The 22,103-nt window shown below is 42.1% G+C and overlaps 1 long non-coding RNA gene across 1 annotated transcript in view; it reads left to right on the top strand.

Annotated features, from left to right (window-relative positions):
• Positions 1-22,103, top strand: part of LOC109283877 (uncharacterized) — a 60,182-nt gene that overhangs the window by 18,793 nt on the left and 19,286 nt on the right. The window lies entirely within an intron of this gene.

Raw genomic sequence — 22,103 nt, 5'->3', positions numbered from 1 at the left:
GCTGTTCCCAAATTTGGCTTATTGGGATTTTGGAAGTTTTTTGGGAAGGGGGAGAAGGGGAGTAAGACACTCCAAGTATTCTATTGGAAGACTGGCAATAAACAAAAAAAACTCATTCGTGCCCTTGAACAACCAAATACCTGTATTTACACCTTTACATAAGGAGTAGTTGGTGTACACTTGCATTGCTTAAGTCAATGTTTCTTAGCTTTTTCAATATGAACATCCCTTGTTACAACTGAAAATCATTTCAGGACCTCCCTGTTAGCTGCAAACATGGGTGACTGCACATCCCTTGAACCTGTCTAAGAATCCTTGATTTAAATGACACTGAGGGTAGGAAAAAATATTGCAAATTAATAAAGCATGGTTGATGTTGACTGGTTGACGTAAGAGTATTTGCTCATTCATGATGGATTTCCTTTCTATGGGGAATGGGAGGAGAGCCTTCATACTCTGTTAATCTTCCTTGAACAGTGAGAATTTGATTCCCTAAAACCTGCTTGTTTGTTATTTAATTTACAGATAAAATACAGCTTTCCTCCATTTGGCAAGTCATTGGAAGTTGATATGGGAGGCTTTGAATCCCCACATAGTAATTACAAAACTCACTATCCAATCTCTCTCTCTAATTGCTGTAAAATGGAAAGAAGAAAATGCTAAAGCCCAAGAGCCACATTTCAATTTCAGAGCTTTCCTCACTGCACTTTTCTGCTTTTTTTAGTGTAATATTTATTTTTGACTTGTTGCTCCCCAATACATCATCCTCTTGTCAATGGACCCTCTGCTATAGCTCATGCATCAACAAAATAATAAAATTAAATACATCTACCATCTTCCAAAGCTCTTCCTAATGAATTGGTGGGGAGAATTACTAGTGTCCCAGAATGCATGGTTAATAAATGCTCATCTCAGTGAGGAACTCTAAAGTAGCATTCACACCTGGTACCCACTAATTTAATTGCACATTCACCTAGTGGGCACCAAAGCAGCAGCTCCATTGAATAGCTCATCTTCTCCCATAAAATGGTATTTTGTGATATTACAGGTATGTCTACACTGCAAATTAGGCAGTGTAATTGCAGTATACCTGAATTGGCTTTAGTCTATCTAGCTTGGATACCCATGCTGGTTCATGTTCTAATTAGAATGCTCCAGCATGGCCTTGTTGCCACATGTATAAGCCCCCATGGGTTTAAAAATAGCTGCTGGGGCACTTTATCTAAATCTCATCAAATGAGGTTTACATAAAGCATCCTGCTGCCTTTTTTAAACCCACGGTGCACCATGCATGGTGGGTTGTCACATGCATATAATTGACTACTTATCAATATTACAAGGTCATGTACAAAGGAAGCCAGGCTTAATACACATGATAGTGAGGCGTTTTAAGTAGAGCCGACTCCCTGGGAACTGCTTTAATTAAAGCAACACCCCTTGTTTCCCCCAAGCACATGTATAGACAGCCATTGGCTTTACCATGGGCTGTATAGGTCCATTCAGAACCCAGGATGCTCAGCTGGCTTGCCTGTCCTAAAATCCATGACTTCGTTGCTATTTTTACCTGAGTGAACAGGGTGAAAGCTGACTTGAATATACCTACGTATGCTGAAATCACACTTCTTGATTGCAGTGTAGACATGCCCTTAATGTGCCCAGAATACTGTTTTATGGCCAATGATGAGTTATTCAGCTGAAATTCCATTTTGGAGTCTCCTTAGCAGCTATTTTTCTCTCCATCTAGAGGTGCATCTAATAACCTGGGATTTTCCTATTTTAGGCTCCCATCCTGATGCTATACTTGGCTGTAACTTTTTACATGAAGCAGGAGTTTTGAAGTCAATCATGAGAATACAGACATGCTTTGAAGGTTAATTTCCACTGACACAACTGGGACCTAAGAAACATCTCTCCTTTTCAGATATGGTCACCACTGCTTCTATGGGGGCACCAGAGATGACACTCCATTGAATAAAAAATACAATTTCTGGTATGGTGATCTCTGTCATAGACATGTGCCTTTGGAGGCTACTCCTCCCATAGATTGTAATAGATTGGTTTGTCAGTCTAAAAGAAGTGTGCTGCAAGACACTTCTTTTATCCTTGGCATGTAAGGACTGGGGATATTTATGAGGGAAGGAATGGGTTCTGATGTGGGTTTGAATGGAGAGTTTCAATTGCCTATATTTTTGTTATGGCTGTGGTACAGTGTTCTGGTAACGACTGGGTAAGTCACTTTATTTTGTGTATGACTCCTTTTAAGAGAGAGAACAACAAGTAGTGCTTTACCTTATGTTGCAATGTACACCTTGATCATGAAGGCTGAAGGTAGGTCTACACTGTTAATGCCACGCCACATAGAGGTAAATAGTTAGATTGGGTACCAGAAGTATTAGTGTGGAGCTCTAAGGCTACATTAGCTGGTGTGGAGTGCTGTCCTAACATGGCTCTACTGTTGAGGACCCAAGGTTCACTTAGATGTAACTTTATATGGCTGTGCACTGTGTCTTGTAGACATATCCTTGATATCCACATGTTCCATGACAATTGTTCAGAGCACAGTTTGACAATAAAACATGATTTTTCCCCAAAACACTTCGTGAGGAAAGAATATATATACGTTTTCCTCTTTGATTACCTTACTATGTCCTCTTTTAAAATAAATTCACACCTGACTGTCTCCTTTCATTTCACTTTCTTTTTCTTATTTGTGGTATCCTCTTACTTGTCCTCTCACTGTGCAGACAAAACTATTCTAGCTGGGGGACAGAAGATATGTACTCTGAATTTTAATAGACTATTGTTTTTGCCCCCTTATGACCTCTTCAGATAGACACAATCATGATGTTACTATTCCTCTGGGAGACAGAGTGAGCAAGGACACCTCAGCCAGTGGAAGGCACTTTATCTACTGAGTGAGTGTTACTCTTCAGTCCAATTAAAAATGGCACTTTGTAGAATGGTAGCCTTGCTGTTGTGACTGTAGCCATCTTGAATGTGCATAAGATATCAATGACATGCCTTTTGCATATGCAGTAATTCTAGCATCCATATGGAGGTGGGTATGGGATGGTAATTATCCCTTCTATCCTAGGAGATGAATAACCAATATTTTCTTCCCTTATTTCTTTCTGATCACCAGAACTGTTGTTGCTAAGTGACTTGCTGAATTGCTATCATTTGAGGGTAGCTCCAATTTAATAAAAAAACAAATAAAGAACATGATAAGAATATAAGTTAATCGGTCAACATATCATCCCATTCATGGTGGGTTGTCACATGCATATAATTGACTACTTATCAATATTACAAGGTCATGTACAAAGGAAGCCAGGTTGCAGCATGAGTAGGAAATAACAGAGTGAGATTTATTTGGAAAAAATGGAAGCTTGTATGGGAATACTCTTTTGAAGCAGAGTTGAGTATGTCTGAAGGGAAAGGCCATGCATTAGAAGAGGATGGGCTAAGGCTGAGGTCTACGGTAAATTCAGATTTGGTATAGCCAGTTGGCTCTAACATGTTGGCATAATTTGTTGGATTTTGTTTTGTTTTGTTTTTTTAATTAAATTATTTAACTCTTTTCAGCCCCACATTTCCATGGATTTGATGAACAATATAAGTACAGAGAAAACCATTCACCACTTATAGGAAGCTTTTATATCATCTCCCTCAGCCAAAGCTTTAAGTTGCAGGGATTTAAGTTCTTGTCAGAATTCTGATCTTAGAGTTAGGAGTGTATTTGGCTGATTCAGTGTATATCTTGCAAAGTTAGTTCAGTTGCGCTGAGCAGAATGTTAATTGTACAGCGCCATGACTACTAACAACTGGATTGTGGGTAGTGATGATAAGGAAAATGTCAATGCAAAATCTGAAATTGGGTCAAAAGCTAGCATGATTTATATGTAAAAGATCTGATTCTGACCTTGGTTATGTAAGGAAAAGTCAGGGAAAATGCTGTTTTACCTAGTCAGGTTTGTACTGTCTCTTACTCTATCTGAAACAGACATTGCCAAGTAGAGTGGATCAGCTGTGCTGCTAGCACAACATTTTTATGGTAGCACAAAGGCAACATCTGTTTCCAGCCTTGCTGACTGTAACAGGATTCATCTCCAGGGGTACTGTGATGCCATTGGAGCCCCTTCAGCCGTTATCAACTTCTCTTTCTTTGGACAATCACCCCTTCACTTGCCTGCCACACCCTGATGTATTTATCTTTTAGATAAAGGGAGGCTATCCCAGGGCTTCCCAAGCTTGATCTCACGCTCCTGAGTTCAGGAGTCATCAGTCTCCATCTTAAGGGCTAATCGCATGGCTCCAACCGTCCCTTACATTATGCCCATGCCTTGCAGATGTCATTGTTCATTATCAAGCTGTCTCTCTCTGCCCACACTCAGGCACTTTGCCCATCTTGACTAGTCTTGGGTGTGGTTTTTGGTCCCTGACCCAGATCCTGCCTTTCTTCAGGCCTTGGGCCCCTGGCTTTGACTCTGCCCTTTTCTGGGCTGTGGGTCCCTAATTTTGCTCGTCTCCAGCTGTGGACCTTCCTGGGCCCTTGCCTCGCTTCTAGATCAGTTGAAACCTTTGGGCTCCCTGGCCCTACTCACCCCTCCTAGGCTATGAGTTGCTGACTCTGCCTTTTGCCCCTTGTGGGCTATGGGTCCCTGATCTTCCTTGCTCTCACAATCATCCACCTGCTTACACCAGCTTAGGTGTTTGCCAAGAGTCTGACAGCAGCCCTGCTCTTCAGGAGTTCTTTGCATCTCAGCTGCTAGGATCAGACTCTTGCCCCAGCTCAGTCTCTGCGCTAATATCCTGTAACCCCAGCCCTCTGTTGGGTCATATGACTCCTAATTGCCCCCTGGAGCACCTGCAGATTACCCCATCTGTAGTTTGCCTACTCTTAAAGTAGCACTGAGCCTTCTGCTATACTGACACAAACCAGAAAGGTGTAACAAACAAACCGTAATTGCTTTCACTCAGATCATTCTATATGTGCTGCAGGATCCTTGTCTTGTGCTTCCTGGTATGAACCACTAGCAGGTTTCTTTACAGGTACAGTGTGCCAGTGAGTTAAACTAGTGTTACCGTGGTTGTAAGGGAGATCAAAATCCAGCCCAAAATATAAGAATCTGACAGTTCCCTCTCTTACTGAACACCAAATGCTAGCTTTCAACAATGGTGGCAGCAGGCCAATGTTGTAGGTAAGTCAGTGTAAAACACACCTTAGTGTCATCTGCACTCATTAACTCAGGCCTTCTATATTAAGGGCATATTGAAAATGCCCCTTAATGTCCTACTCTGGTTGCCAAGTTATTATCATCATGGAAGCTGCCCTGCTGCTTTGGTACCCTCTCCTGGGACATGCATCATGCATTCTGGGGCACAGAAGCAAGCTGATCCTGCTCCATTTAATCATATCCTGCCAATATCATAAGAAGGGGTTTTTACAGGTCCCCTTACCACCCCAGTTAACGTGCATGCAACGAATGTTTTTGCTTGCAGAGAAAAGTAGAGCTCTCAGCTTATTCTTTAGTGTTCCCATTCAAACAAAAGCACTTCAGAAAAGAAGAGACACCAGTTATGGGTGAGTGTACCTGGGTTCTCTTCTGGATCTCTGCTGCACTAACTTGTTTCCAGCAGTAGAAATTCTTTATTATAGGTGACTTAAAAGACAGAAGGATTCAGTTATGTTGCCAGGTCTCCAGTGGATATTCAGGACTGACAATTAAAAAAAATATTTGTAACACTGAACAAATCTGATATGGTGTTATGAAGAGAAAAACCCCCAATGCCTTTTGTTCTAATCACTTCCCAGAACCCTAGAGAACCACGCATTACATATTGTTATACATTCTTGTTATTTTTCTAGTGTTCTTCTCTACACCCCCAGCTCCTCTAATTTTGAACCCTCCTCTGGTGCTTGAAGTCCCTGTTTTTTAATGTTCCTGTTATTTTTTGTGCTAAGTAACAAGGAAGTTGGGTGACACTTTACAAGACCAAAAACAAAGAATTAGCTCTTCATAACTTCCCAGCTGTTAAAATTCCCATGGGACTAATCTCTTAATTTCCAGTGGTCCACTTCAAATAAAATCATATATTGAACTGTGCTACTTTAATATCACAAATATGGCTCCCATATGACTCCTAGTTTGACTCAGTGCTTGCTTAGCTGAATGCCAGGGTGGTATTTATACAGATCATAGACCACATTAAATAAAATCTTCCCATAAAAAATGTTCTTGGGAATTTATACCAAAAAAACCAAAACATGCTCATGAAATGCATTTAAAAATACAGGATGTCTACCCTCAAAAGAAAAGGTATTTATGAAAATTAGATCACTGTGGCATGTCTAATCTTCCACAATAACAATAACAATCCACCATTCTTTCGTTCTTTCTTTTTTTTTAATCTCTTCCTATGTTGATTTGCAGCAGTATATTTTCAAAGTTGTATGCAAAGGGTGTTTTTTAGAAACAACTTGTTTTTTTTATAAACAATTTTGGGGGCCCAAAATAAGTCAGAAACTCTAATAAGTTTTCTTCTAATTGCTTTAAGATGCAATTAGGGTACAAATGGGTTTCATTTACACTCTGTCACCGTTTCTAAATTAGCTCTCAAAACCAGCCGGCGATCTTTCAGTAGGAGACAAACTAAAAGATGGCTTGGATCAAACCTGTGATTAACATAAAAAACTGAAAGTAAACAGCTTGCTTATTTCCACTGGCAACTAAACAGTACAATGATCTATTTTTTTTTAATGATAAGCTATTCAGTTGCAGTTAAATATTTGTCTTATAGTCTTTTTCAAGATATATGGAGGTATAATGCAGTATAACATTATACTATAATATAGGCTGTATTTTCAAGAGCTGAGAATATATTTGCCTGCAATTTTTTTCATTATAAACAAAGCTTGTGACAATAAGGTAGTGTGCCTTCGTGTAGTCTGTGAAACCTCTAGGTGAAACCTTTTCCTATGCTCTACCTTGAAGAATCTGCCAGACGCCAGCCAGAGCAACAATATATTTGTAGCTAGACCTTATACACTTGTGTATATTTCAAAAACAGTGTTGTTTGGGACTCAGTTGTGCGAGTATGGCTATTTCATATTCTTTCTGTGGCCTTGGAGGCAACAGATGCAATGACAGCCATGTACTATGAGAAAGCTTCTTGGTAACCTAGGGATCACTGGGTTATCTTTAATGACATGGAGGGAAAAGGAAAAAGAAAATAAACTGTAAAAAGCTATATGTAGAGTTTGAATTTGAAGGGGGGAGATGTTTACTCAGAAATGACTAGGAGTAAGCCAGTGTAAAGGGGATTGGGTTTTGCCTTTTCACAGCCAGGTTGCCAGTTCAGATTGAGCTAAGGTCCGTTGTGATGATAATTTACCCTCTTAGGTTGTATGGTCGATGTGTGGTGAGTTGATAATTTCTGTCTCCTTCCCAGTGGGCATGGGCCACATCATAAAATGTATCTGTTGACACATGTTGGCTCCTATTAGGAATGCCAGCAGGGAAAACAGGCAGAATGGGTGTAGAGAATGGCTAACTTTCTGACCCCTGTAATAATGGCCAGTATGTGTTAACCGGGTGAAGGTTTATGCTACTGCCAACTGAGCTGCACTGTAGTTCTTTGCAGCTGTCAATCTAGCAGTTGCCACAACCTCTAAATTCATGTGAACAGCTGAAGAGTTTTTGAAACATGTCAAGGATCCACCCCAGCTGATATGCCACCACTAGAACACATCTCATATGCGTCTGTCACAATCTGTGTGCTATAATTTGGGAATTGAAGTGAATCTGCAGCTTGGGATTCAGACAAACAAACAAAAATAATTCAAATAAAGCAGTAATTCTTGCCCACAGTGCTGCAGCACCCCAGGGTGCCATGAGATCCCTTTAAGAGTGTTGTGGGGTGCAAATGATTCATAAGTTAAACCCAGAAATTGCAAATAGGGATGCATATTGTCAGAAACCCTTTGACCTGTTGTGGTCTTTCTGAGTTTTTTGTAAAGGAAGGATTGCTCTATTATTCTTCTGTAGTAAAAAGAAAGAAGTGAAAACTAAGAGTTGGCATTTTCTGAGGAGTATCTTGAGTCTAAAAAAGGCTGAGAACCCCTGGTGTAAAGTCTAATTGCAAGAATAAGTTTAGTTTGTAGTGTATATATTTATTTTTGAGGGTCATAGAAGTGCCCATATCTCAGTATCCAGGGGATGTGCATTCAGTCTGCTGAGACAAACAAGACATTCAACAAACGTATCCAAGATAGCAGAAGAGATTTTGTTCGTAACTTAACTTTTGTCTGCTGCTTTTATATTTTTGTCTCAGCTTCCCACTCATACTTTTTAAATTACAGAGTTGAATATGCCTAACAGGAAATTACATTATGTCTCCCCCAGATTTGTTCACCCTATAGACAACAGTAATGCAATTTACTCTCCAGAGACTAAGAGTAGTACCTCTTGGTAGGCCAGAAGCAGAAATAGTAAGACTTGACTTTACTATGACCTCATCTTCCCATATGACTGACACCAGCTCAGTACTATTTGCCATGAAACACTAAGAGAATTTTTTTATGATACTGTAGCATGGCAGGCAAGGATTGTTAGGGATTGTTAAGGTAGCACAATGGTTTCCATTCGAGCCCTCCTCATTTCTTTTGCTTGTGCATTTTTTTCTGAAACATTCACATTCTAGACTGAAATTTTCCAGGCCTTATCTCTTCCTGGAAGTGAATACAGAAGGTTTAGTGTAAACAAGAATGAGTCAGGCATTTTTAAATGGAAAAAAATGAAACACACACATATATGTATGCGTGTGTGTATATATATATATACCTGTGCCTAAAGGAAACGATCCTTCAGGCACAAAGCAAGACGATCCCCGAGCGAGGCAAAAGAGGGAAAGGGGCCAGGAGGCTTCCATGGCTGACCAGAGAAATCCAGGGCAGCCTAAGGGCCAAAAGGGGAGCACATAAAAAGTGGAAACAGGGTGAGATCACTAAAGATGAATATACCTCCTCTGCTCGTGCTTGTAGGGAGGCAGTTAGGCGGGCCAAAGCTACCATGGAGCTGAGGATGGCAACCCAAGTAAAGGGCAACAAGAAATTGTTTTTTAGATATATTGGGAGTAAAAGGAAGGCCCAGGGAGGAATAGGACCCCTGCTAAATGGGCAGAAACAATTGGTGACAGATAGGGGGGACAAGGCTGAACTCCTCAACGAGTTCTTTGCCTCAGTGTTCCTAAGTGAGGGGCACGACAAGTCTCTCACTGGGGTTGTAGAGAGGCAGCAGCAAGGCGCCAGACTTCCATACGTAGATCCTGAGGTGGTGCAGAGTCACTTGGAAGAACTGGATGCCTTTAAGTCGGCAGGACCGGATGAGCTCCATCCGAGGGTGCTGAAGGCACTGGCCGACATCATTGTAGAGCCACTGGCGGGAATATTTGAACGCTCGTGGCGCACGGGCCAAGTCCCAGAAGACTGGAAAAGGGCTAACCTGGTCCCCATTTTCAAAAAGGGGAGAAGGAGGACCTGGGCAACTATAGGCCAGTCAGTCTCACCTCCATCCTTGGTAAAGTCTTTGAAAAAATTATCAAGGCTCACATTTGTGAGAGCCCGGCAGGGCAAATTATGCTGAGGGGAAACCAGCATGGGTTTGTGGTGGGCAGATCGTGCCTGACCAACCTAGTCTCTTTCTATGACCAGGTTACGAAATGCCTGGACATAGGAGGAGGGGTGGATGTCGTATACTTAGACTTCAGGAAGGCCTTCGATACGGTATCCCACCCCATACTGGTGAACAAGTTAAGAGGCTGTGATGTGGATGACTGCACAGTCCGGTGGGTGGCGAATTGGCTAGAGGGTCGCACCCAAAGAGTCGTGGTAGATGGGTTGGTCTCGACCTGGAAGGGTGTGGGCAGTGGGGTCCCGCAGGGCTTGGTCCTGGGACCGATACTCTTTAATGTCTTCATCAGCGACTTGGACGAGGGAGTGAAATGTATTCTGTCCAAGTTTGCAGATGACACAAAGCTATGGGGAGAAGTGGACACGCCGGAGGGCAGGGAACAGCTGCAGGCAGACCTGGATAGGTTGCACAAGTGGGCAGAAAACAACAGAATGCAGTTCAACAAGGAGAAATGCAAAGTGCTGCACCTAGGGAGGAAAAATGTCCAGCACACCTACAGCCTAGGGAATGACGTGCTGGGTGGCACAGAGGTGGAAAGGGATCTTGGAGTCCTAATGGACTCCAAGATGAACATGAGCCGGCAGTGTGACGAAGCCATCAGAAAAGCCAATGGCACTTTATCGTGCATCAGCAGATGCATGACGAATAGGTCCAGGGAGGTGATACTTCCCCTCTATAGGGCGTTGGTCAGACCGCATTTGGAGTACTGTGTGCAATTCTGGGCGCCACACTTCAAGAAGGATACGGATAACCTGGAGAGGGTCCAGAGAAGGGCAACTCGTATGGTCAAGGGCTTGCAGACCAAGCCCTACGAGGAGAGACTAGAGAAACTGGACCTTTTCAGCCTCCGCAAGAGAAGGTTGAGAGGCGACCTTGTGGCTGCTTATAAGTTCATCATGGGGGCACAGAAGGGAATTGGTGAGGATTTATTCACCAAGGCGCCCCCGGGGGTTACAAGAAACAATGGCCACAAGCTAGCAGAGAGCAGATTTAGACTGGACATTAGGAAGAACTTCTTCACAGTTCGAGTGGCCAAGGTCTGGAATGGGCTCCCAAGGGAGGTGGTGCTCTCCCCTACCCTGGGGGTCTTCAAGAGGAGGTTAGACGAGCATCTAGCTGGGGTCATCTAGACCCAGCACTCTTTCCTGCTTATGCAGGGGGTCGGACTTGATGATCTATTGAGGTCCCTTCCGACCCTAACATCTATGAATCTATGAATCTATGTGTGTATGTGTGTATATATATGTATATGTTTATATAGAGATGTGTATATATATATATATATATATATATATATACACACACACGTGTTGGGGTTCAGACAAACAAACGTGTGTGTGTTTATATGGCATCTCTTTCCCCCTCTACTTTTTCAGATCTGAAATTGCTAAGGTTAAAAATAGAAATGTGGCATGAAAAGTACCTTGAAGATTTCTAGAAAAAAATCAGTTTTGATTTGGTAGATTTTTGTGAACTGCACACGTAGCACATTTGTGAGGCCAGTTAAAGCATAGGTCGTACAAACATATTTAAAACTGTAGCTCCTGGATTCAAGAGATATGATCAGAATGTTGATTTCCATTAAAAAAAAATCCTGGCAATTGTGGTTGCAATTAAAGTTCCTATATATGAACTAACAAAACTGAAACAGAGAGATCTGTTGATGGCCAGAAGCCATGGCCCTCAGAGGTTTGCATAACTGGGGCGAGGGGTGGGTTGGGAGGAGAGGGTGAGGGCAACTGGGGCAGCAGCCTTAACCACTGCTTTTTGGGGGAGGTATGCAAAAATAGTGGCTGCTACAGCTGGCAGCTGGCTGTTCTGCTGCCAGCATTGTCCCACATGCCAAAACTGCCCAGGGCACAGAGTTGCTCTGTTATGCCTCTGGACGTTTGACCTGCCTCATGGATCTCAGCAGAATGTCTGCTCTGAGCACCAGTGCTTCTAGGCTCCTGTAGTGCTGTCATTGCCTTCCCGGGAAGTAGGGACTCTCCTGCGCTTCTCCTCCAGGTGGGATCCCTGAAAATCTGGTTGTTTCTTGGGCCCTGTCACTTTGCACTTGGCTTTTAGCAAAGCCATTGAAGTTGACAAACTGTATTCCTTGACGCTGACCACTGACACTTGCTCTTTTCCATAAAGTGTCAGCTTTTGAAGCTCTATTAAGAACATAGGAGATAAGAAGAGCCATACTGGCTCAGCCTGTATCCTGTATCAGGAGAGCATTATATCAGCTATCTCTAGAGTGATCTATCTCCTGGTGAATACCATCTCTGGCATCCACCATTTATTGGGTTAAAGGAACTAGAGGAAACATCTCAACAATTCTGTTCAGTAGCCATTAATAGATCTATCATCCATTAATTTATCTAGTTCCTTTTTAAACCTGACTGAGCTATCTGCCACCACCACCTCCTGTGGCAATGAATTCCACAAGTTAACTGTGTTGTGTAAAAAGAGTACTATTTAAGTAAATTAAGTGATTTTTAAGTACATTTTTAACCCTGGTGGCTGCTAAAAAAAAAAAAAGCTAGATCACACAAGCTGTAGTGCCCTCCCCCGAAAACAAATTATTAAGAAGCTGGAATGCCTTATTTAAAAAAAAAATCTTCTGGTTTTTAAGCCAGCGTCATGATGTCTCAGAGTCCAGTTCGTTACGTTGAAGTGCTTGGAGTTTGCAACGGTGGTTAAGGAGGGCTGTAAAGGTACCTGTGAGGTACAAGATGTCACCAAGAGGTCTGCAGGTGTTATAGAGAGCTACTATACTCTTAAGTTTTACTTCAAGGATCCCTGCTTTGGTGCAACTTAGAAACTTCACAGCTGATAAAGTGCATAGGGCGTGGGATTTCCTAATTATGGAATCGAATCTATAGTGATGCAAAGCCAGCATGGGCAAGCAAGCACCAGCAGTGAGTAAAGGTTAAGTAAGTATCTATTGAAAGGGAGAGTTCCTCAGGGTAATAAAAAGCTGGGGTAAGGTATCCCCTTTCTTCCTGCCAGTGAGGGTGTCTAAGCCAATCTCTGCACCTATATAGCTATAGGCTTGAGGTGTTTTTAGCACAGATTTTTCTCCATTTCCATGTAGCATTGTCAGCTTCTTTGCAAGCACACAGAGCTTCAAAAGCCTTGAAAATGAAGTTGCTTTCAGGGTTTTTCTTTTTTTTTTTCTCCTTCAAAAAAAAAAAAAAGAAAAAGAAGAAAACCCATGAGGAAATTCCATCCTGTGAAGCCCTTGCCTCGGCCCATTTTCTGCTTCCTTACCCAGCCAGTGAGGAACTGCTAAGAAGCATTTGATCAGATCAAAGCATGTTTTCAAGCAATATTCATGCAAAGGATCCTGTACTGAGACACAGCTGTGTCATTTTTATATTACACATTAACACATTGTGGGGAAATCTCCCTTCCTCTCCATTTTCCATACAGTTTTCCTGAATGGAAGAAAAGTCACCCTAAATCACAACAATGGCAGATTCCAACAACTCATACAGACTACACTGTTTTAATAGATTGACTTATTATTTGTGTTACAGAAACACAGTGACATCCCAGCTGAGGGATAGCCCCCATTGCACTATACATACATATTTTAAGAGAGAGTTTGTGCCTCAAATAGCATCCAATCTGAAAATGAGCAGGCGCAACAGACTGGTGAAAACTTGCTGGCTTCCCCATGGAGAGTCTGACAGGGTAAAATCAGAGAAGGAAGCTTTTTGGTGGTTGTGTTTGAAGGGCACCGGAAATCTGTTGAGCTTGTAAGAAAAAGAGATGCACCTGTCTGTACGGTTCCAAAGCAGGATTGTGAGTACACACTACTTGTGTGCCTGGTTATTTAGTAGAGTCTTTATGGTGATGTCCTATGCATGGACCTGTATTAGAGGAAGGGCTGATTATTTCCCTTATCTACAGTACAGCAGTAAATGACACAGCAGCTGCAGGAACGACACAGTCAGAGCAGATAGAAGCTAATTCAGATAATGTTGTATTTCAGTGGTTCCTCTGTTACACCCCTTAGATCCACAGAGAAAAGGTGACAGCAAGACATGCCCAAAGAGACCCCTTCAATAAGTCAAACTGCAATAACATGCAGCTTTTCTAAACAACTTTCAAGTTGTAGGAATTAATTTCCTCTGGAAGCTTGTTTGACGTAACTCATCACCTACTTCACTAAGCATTATTCAGCCCTGCCGCTAGTGACAGAAATACTTGGCTGAGCTGCTGAAAACTGGGTCATATGGTAGATAAAACATAGGCTGCTCCCCAGGGCCACCCTCAGCACAGGCCCCCTTGAGATGTTAAATAACAATAAATATCTCCAAGCTACCATAAACACTTGGTGTTCCTGGGCTCAGTTTCTGCTCATAAGGGAGGGTAATCCTGGAATAAGCTATGCGTAGAAGGCAGATATATGGAGAGGAACTTGCAGACAAGACATATGCCTTATCGCTATTAAAATGCTAGAGTGTTCTGCCAGTATCTGTGAATCTATATAATCACTCACCAGTCACTTGCCTATGATCACCCTGACCCTTACCAGCTTGTGGAAAGAGTTTACAACTCCCTTTGCTCCTGACTTTGTGCTCCAAACTGTTATTTAGAGAAGTGGCTCTTTAGACAAGTAAGAAATCATCACCTCCTTAACCCAAGGTAACTCAATGACAGAGAGGCTGGAGTAAATGAAACACCTTAGTTTTTCAAACGTATGTAGCCCGGTGCACCAAGGTAAGTGCTCCTTCCTCCAATAGAAGGGAAGTGTTGGCTAGGCAGGAGTGCTGTGAGAGGGATCTGCAAATGCAGGCCAGTTCCCTCTATTCCCTATAGATTCAGGCCCGGAGAAGGGATGCTTAACTATATATGGATTTATTAATATATACAGAATTAAAAGAAATTGTTATTAATAAACATATGCACACAAATATGCTATTATCATATAATGCTATATCCTGTAAATGAAGGCAAGGAGATTACACCATCTCAAGAGGCATCAAACAATACATAGGTAAACAGCTGATCTAAAACAGGCAAACAACAGGTAAGTACAGGTAAGTAGCAGGGAAGGGTCACAGCCGAGCCCCAGTAAGAATCATATACTCTACACTCTATTAAACCACAAACATACAAATTAAAATACACAAAATATAAGGCACATCATCAACAAGTTTAACTTAATTCTTTAACTTCCCCAAGGCCCCAGCTGGTCCTGGGGCATTGGATGTGCTCTGGCACCCAGTGGGAGGGGAAAATCCCCAGTACCCTTCAGGCCTACCGCAACCCCAAAGAGATGCCTCCAGAAGAAAACCCAGACCTGGGGAGCCCTTTTCCTGCTTAGGCTTCCCTTCCAATAGGCAGCCTCACAAACTCAGGGTGACTCCCTTCTCCCCTGTGGGAAAGCCCCTTTCCTGGGTAACTCATGCCTCTGGGGTCTGGAGAGAGTGCTCTTTGGCCCCTCCAGTATGTTGCAGGAGCCACCTGCCCGCTTGGAGCCCTGAGCACCATCATGTGCTCCTGGGGGCTTTGCCTTCTGCTCAGGGTTGGGGGCCTGAGTTACCTAGCACAGTCTCAGGGTCTGGTTCAGCTCATGGACCTGCTGTGCAGCGCCTTCTACACCGAGTATCCGGCCTTGTGCCGGGGCTAGGGACCCAAACCACCCAGAGCAGCTCCCATGATCCTGGTCCTGATTGGACCACTCTGGGCCATGCTGCCGACACTGGAAATAGTCCACCAATCAGACTTGAGATTCTCCAAGCCCGCCAGACATAAAGAATCTGTAGGTCAGATTTTTGCCTCTGGAGTAAAAAGGATGAAGATTTATCCTCTGCCTGGGATTGTGCTTCCTCCTCCCTCCTGCAGCTGTAGGATGTAAATAGAGGACCCTGCCTGAGGTGGTACATATTGAGCGCATCTACACATTCATTAATGCATCTTAGATACTGCACATTTAGTTTAGTACTTGCTTAATAAAATACTAACAGCATGCGCAGTACCTAGAGTTACAGTAATGCCAGCGCAAGGTTATTTAGTGACATTTATTGAGCATTAGCCTAATAACGCTGCAGTAGGCTATTAGCACGGTTTTTGCTGTGACATGCTAATGCACAGTGCTATTAGGCTAATGCACAGTAAGTACCTTGTGTAGATGCCCTGGCAGAGTATGATGCCCTAGTGATCTCGGGCCAGTAGCATAGTCCCTTTACTACATACTGAGCTCCTCTGAAGAAGTATTTGGCTCATATTGCTGCTGTTGGACCCTTTTTCAAAAGAGTAAACAGTCTTTCTTTTAAAGAAACCATGCCTCAAGAACTTTTTTGCTTGCTCTAAATTCATAATTCATTTTGTATGGACATGATATAAGCTCAAATTACATTGCATAGGCAGTCAGCTTCCTCTGAATTTTGAATTCCTTAGCAGAGTCACCATTTAGTATATAGGTTTGGATTCTCTAAGTTTGTTGAAAACGCTGAAGTTCTGTGGTCCCTGTATTATTTTGGTTACTTTACTCCACTCATCATATTTTCATTATATCTTTTATAATTATAAGAAGAACAGTATGTAGTATATTTCTCCAAACTGCAGAGCCAAATTTCACTGAAGAGACACATGCTTATATCAAGGCTAAACCTAAGTCCACCAATAAATGCCGGTCAAAAGGAAATTATTCTGACCTTGTATCTCAAACTCATAACTGCAGCTGACTTCCAGCTGTGGGTATTAACATCTGATTTTTATCAGGGCAAAGTGTCAAGTTGGGCACCCGAAATCAGAGACTGCTCTTGGACATTTTTGGCCTAATTTTTTCCCCCATGTTTAAGTTTTCTCAAACATGTAACAGGATAAAATTTATGCATTTTTGTAAAGAACTTTATGACCCTCAGGTGAGTTACCATTACAAGGACAAAGTACTATTCTTCATTAAAGGCTTTTTAAATGTAGGCTTTTCAGTTTAAGAGCAACCTGAGAAGAATTTAAAAAATGGGACTCAAGTTTTTTTTGGGGATGCTGTGTTTTGTTATGTCTAAGGAAGAACTAAAAAAGGTGGTAGTGTGTGCTTATTTTTCTGCTTGTTCTAACCCTAGAAAGGTCAGGAAAACTAAACAGAGGCTTCTCTGATTTTTCCTTGAAAACTTGTTTTCTAGCTTTGAGCATTTTTATGAAATTCCTTTCCTTACTGCAAGTACAGGGGGGTTGATTCTTTAACAAAGATTTATCCATGTCGTTTATCAGTATTCAAACTTAAAGAGCAGTTACAAAGAAACATAAATCACATTGTTTGAAGCTGTCTGGTTTAAAAATCCTGTCTCCCTGAGTGCTCTGCTTTCTTTCTCAGCCTCCTAGGGAGTCACAAGTTTTACAGTTATAGCTGATACCCAGAGCACGTAAGACATGAATTTCCCATATATAAGAAACCACAAAAAGAAAATCCCCATTTTCTTTTACATCAGGGCTGTCAAATTAAAATGAGCTTGCAGGCTGGATCTGAACTACAGGGTTTCTTGCAGGCTAGGGTTTTTTGTAGGCCAAATGACCTATCTCCAGATATGGCCTGCATGCCTTTTTGCTGTGACTGCTTGAGCCATCTTTGTCAGCACCAGCAGACAAGGAGTTAACAAGGCTGTTGCTCAACAACTGTTGCCAACTGCTGCCAAATTTGATCACTAGCAGCAATCCAAAATGCTATCTTCGGCAGTGGCATCCACCCGGTGCGTGCTGGTTGCACCAAGCCAATGTCAGGCTACAGGCTGCAGTAACAGCTGTGGAGAGGGATGTAAATGTAGAATTGCTTCAGGCTGGGAGCTTCTGTACCAGCTGTGCTGATGTATTATGACCCTGAAGGTAAGATTTTGGACACAGCATTTCTTTGCTCAAAGCCTGTTTGATGAGCTTCATGTTGAATGAGTATATTTGGCCCATAAAACTGTCTTGGGAGAGAAAAAGATTCTGTTCTGCTCTTGTCTCACTGAGTCACTGGACAGAACAAGGTTTGCTGCCTGGCCCATCCCATATTAAAGGAGAGAACCAGTTCTATATCTTTGAATTGAAAAAGTTTGAAAGAAATAATTCCAATGGACTCATTTCAGTTAGCAACTGTAGCTTTTTCATGTTCTTGCCAATGTGCCACTATGTTAGCAGTTGCCTTCAAAGATAATTGAGTTTCCAGCTGCACAGCTAGTGGTGACTTTGGACTCCTTTGCAAAGCATTTCCACATGGGTGGTCCAAATGGAGATCCTCTGGAAGACCAGGACACCTTCTTGGCCTGGGTATTGGATGTTTGCCTCACAAAAGAGAAAAGCCAGAAATGATTCTAATGGCAAAGAAGAGAGGCCCAGTGGGTTGAGGGAGAGTGAATAACAGTTGTTAGATGGCCCACTGCAGCCTTTAAGAAGATATCTTTTCCATTAAATGAGTGTTTACATTTTCAAGAAGTGCTCAAAATTACAAAGGGGTTTACTGTGGTTCTGATTTTCATGTAGGTTTCGAATGTGTGGAGAGCAGATGATGCATTAAGAACTGTTTATGAATTTTCTCAGTTTCCTGGTTTCTCCCCTCCTGGGAACTATTGATGGTCATTTCATCTTTCTTATGTGACTTTTAAGATCCTTGGGGACAAAAAAAGAAATGTTTTTTTTGGTTACTTCCCAGTGGGATATCTTACAAATAAATAGTGGGGCTGAGAAATGGGAAGTGGAACATAAATTAAAAAAAAAAAGCTTAGATTCCACTAAGCCTAGAGTCACTTCCCTCAAAATTTATCTCAATCATAAGTCCTAAATAAAGATAAAGTCCCAGAAAATAAAATAAAAAAACCCCAGTCCAAATACAGTACACATTTTCTTGCATATATCAGAATTTATAGGACTTAAATTGGATGCTGAACATGATGTACATCAGTGATATTACTGGTTTCCAGATGGGCAGAAGAGAAATGGCATTAATGAATTATGTTTCTAAAACTAGATATTTTTTTCCAACTCTCATGCTTCAATCAGTCACTCTGTCTCTCACTTGTTCTTTATTTTAATCATAACTCTCTATGTTTCAAGGTCTCTTTCCCTTAGTGTTTTACAGTTGGAGTAATTTCTAACTCACTATAAAACTTGTCAGACGTACGGACAAAAGGTCAGTTTTAATCTATTTTATATAGCCAAAATGCTCTTTTGACGGGATCAGGCTTCATGGCTTGGTAGGGGTTGTCCTGGAATTAGAGAAACATTCAAGTTTGGAGAACAAAAGGAACACAATGAAGGCTTGAGCAAGAGAGGAAGTCAAAATATCCACTGGAGTAACTTCACTGAAACCAACAGAAGTCTGCTACAAGAGAATTTGGTCTAAGGAGTTTAATCAATGCCAGTTGAAGACTAAAACAAAGAGCCAATGGGCAAGGGGATTGGATTAGTGTTGTAGTCAATAACTTTCTCCCTCCCCCCCGATTAAAAATGGTAGAATCATGTGATAACGATAGCTATTTTCTTAGTGCTATACTAGGTATATAAATAACTTCTCTCTGTCTTGCTGACTAGTATTTTTATAAGATACGCATGACTGTTATATAAGGCCATGTTTGAGGTTGTCTCTTACTGGTTGAGTTACACAGTACAGCTGAAACAGAGTTTGGACGGGTGCAGTGAGACTGTGCTAGGAGTTTGCCCAACACCAGTCCAAATATCCTTAATCAGAACATTTCCCTTCATTTCTGTGTTACAATATGGCTGAAGCTCCCCTGGAGCAAGTACCTCAGATCCCAGAGAGGCAGTAAAGGTGCCTTGATCTGAAAGGGAGCATCTATTGCTAAGTGCAGTAGCAGCCTTTACAGTACCAGCTGGCTTCCCACCTCTGGAGGGTGAAACCCTGGTATGAGCACATTAATAAATATGAGCTCAAGCTGTAAAGTCTGGATCCCAATCTGAACCTCCCTTGAGGGCTGAGGATTTTTGATTAAACTTCTTATAAGCTTCACAAGCTTCCAGTTTACTTATCATGAAATGCACAAGAGGAATTTTAGTGTGTCCTTTAAGCAGCAGCTCTCCTGTTCCTAGTCATACCTGAAAGATAATACATGTGATAAATCAACCTGCCACAGGCATTAATTTTGCTTTAAGGTAGTACCAGTGATTCCAAACCTTACAAGCACTTAGGCTCATAGAGTAATATGTTTGAAAAGGGCCTCAAGGTCATCTAGTCCAACCTTATCCAAATGCAGGATACTCTTTTCCTCCTCAACCTATTGATGGATGAATCTTCATGTGCTTGGTGTAATGCAGTTGTGCCTTATTTAATTAATCAGGAAATTGAAGGAGAAATAAGTTGGCTCTATTCTCAGTATGACAGGGTTGTCAAATATCAGTAAATTTACTGTCTGTCGGCAAAAAAAAGACTAAAATGTCTGTCAGTAAAGACCTTAAAAAAAACTTTAGCCATCAGTAGAAATACTAAGCATCCACAGCCTGATTGAAGCTCCAACAGACAGAGCACAGAAATGCCAACTGTTGTTCAAGTGGGAAAGCAGCACTGTGCAGGGAGCATTTTTTCAGCCATGTGCTACTGCTGCTGCATCTCAAGTTGCCTGCAATACTGCTGGGTCACAGATAGGCTTCTTTGGGGGGTCCATGCTTGGACGGGGTGAGTGGGGCCGGCAGGATTAAGGCTTGAGGAATGGGTTGCGGGGCCAGCGTGGTACAGGGTGCAGTCAGGGGCATCAGGGTGTGGTGGTTAGTAGGGGACCCTTGGTAGTGGGGACAATATGGTGTAAAACCATTTCTGCAGTGGAGCAGATTTGCCACTCCAATAAATATTTTTATGGCAAACATTTTACTGACAATCAAACTTTTTTTTTTTTTACTTTTTTACTGTGGAAGATGTTAAACCCCTAAATTTGAACCAAGTCCTTCTAACTAGTAGAAGAGTTACATTTACATAATTTAAAAAACATATACCAGAAAAATGCATGTGCCACTAACAAAAATTGGCTGTTGATAAAAAGCTAGCAGATTATCAGTACAAAAAAAATTCCTCATTAGGCAACCCTGCAGTATTGGTCTGTAACTAAGTCTGCAGGATACTGTCAGGGACTGAGCTGCAATCTTAAAACAGGATTTGGGTTTTCAGGCCTTTGCTTAAATGTTGAGACATGCATTTATCAGAAATACCACACTATAAAGACACTTTTTGCTGTGTGCCAGGGTTCCACAGTCAAGTCTTGTTGTCTCTATGTGAAGTTATTAAAAAAGTTGTTTTTAATATATGATGAAGTGCACACTTCAAGTGTGCATAGGAGGGCTGTGCGAAATTTCGCCTGCTGTTTCATTTTGACGCTATTTCAACTTGTTTTGAGCTCAAAGCGAAACAAAACAAAATGAAACAAAACACTGTTCTGTCGAAACATCGAAGCAAAATGGTGCTGTTTCGCATAGCCCTAATGCGTATGTCATATAACTAAGTATTTGTATACCTGCCTAGACTAATTTATGTGTTTGTGGTGTGGGGGGTATTACATCCCTTTGCATTATATACATTGATGCTGTTTTCAGTGTTAATGTCACTTATGAATACTTTGTTCTCAGTGCTGAAGAATTTCATAGTGTGCTGGTGAATTACTATATAGCACTTCCATATTTACTTGATTTTAAGATGAGCCTCCCCCTCCCCCCCACTTAGCATGGGGGGGGAAAGCTCCTCATCTTAGACTTGAGTAAGAGGTAGCAAGTAGCTTCTCCAGCTCAGTCTCCAGCTCTTATCTGAGGTAGAGGCCATAGCCACAGCTGCTGCCAGCCTAGCCACTCTCTTACCACCTCTGCACCTGACTATGTGCCTCCTGCAGCCTCTTCCCTTTGTCTTTCATTCTCACAGCCTCTGTTCTCCTGCCTGTCTCTCTCCCTCCCACCTTACTTCTGCTTTATGCTGGCAAGCTCCCTCCATGCTGAAGCCTGGGGCACAGAGCACAGTCCCAGCCTGGCCCCATAGCAGCAGGAATCAGCCCACACAGCTGCTACAGGGGTTGGGTCTATGATCTGTGCCCCAGGCTAGAATGGGGATGGAGCATGCCATTTCAGAGCAAGGGTAATGTGAGGAGTGGGGAGCAGAGGCTGGGGGATGGGTGGGGAGTAGAAGTTGGGGAGAATAGTCAGGAGGGGGAGCAGAGAGGGAAGGGGGGGGATCAGGTGTCAGGGGACAGGCACAAGAAGGAGGCAGGCTGCTTGACCTTCCAATACCATCTGTCCTCCACTGTCTGCCCCTCTGCAGCAGTGTGTGGGGGTGTGAATTAAAGATGACCCTCCAATAATTTGATTCTATATATGGGTAAAATTTATACATTTTCCAAGTATAGAATCTAATTATTTGGTGGTTATCTTCAATTTGGGGTTGTCTTAAATTCAGGTAATTATGTATTTTACAGATGGGGAGCAAGAGCACTTAGAGGGGTATGA

This window comes from Alligator mississippiensis, chromosome 3 (assembly GCF_030867095.1).
Source record: "Alligator mississippiensis isolate rAllMis1 chromosome 3, rAllMis1, whole genome shotgun sequence".
Lineage (NCBI taxonomy): Eukaryota > Metazoa > Chordata > Crocodylia > Alligatoridae > Alligator > Alligator mississippiensis.
The sequence above is the reverse complement of the archived record's forward strand: the minus strand, read 5'-3'. Positions and strand labels throughout refer to the sequence as shown.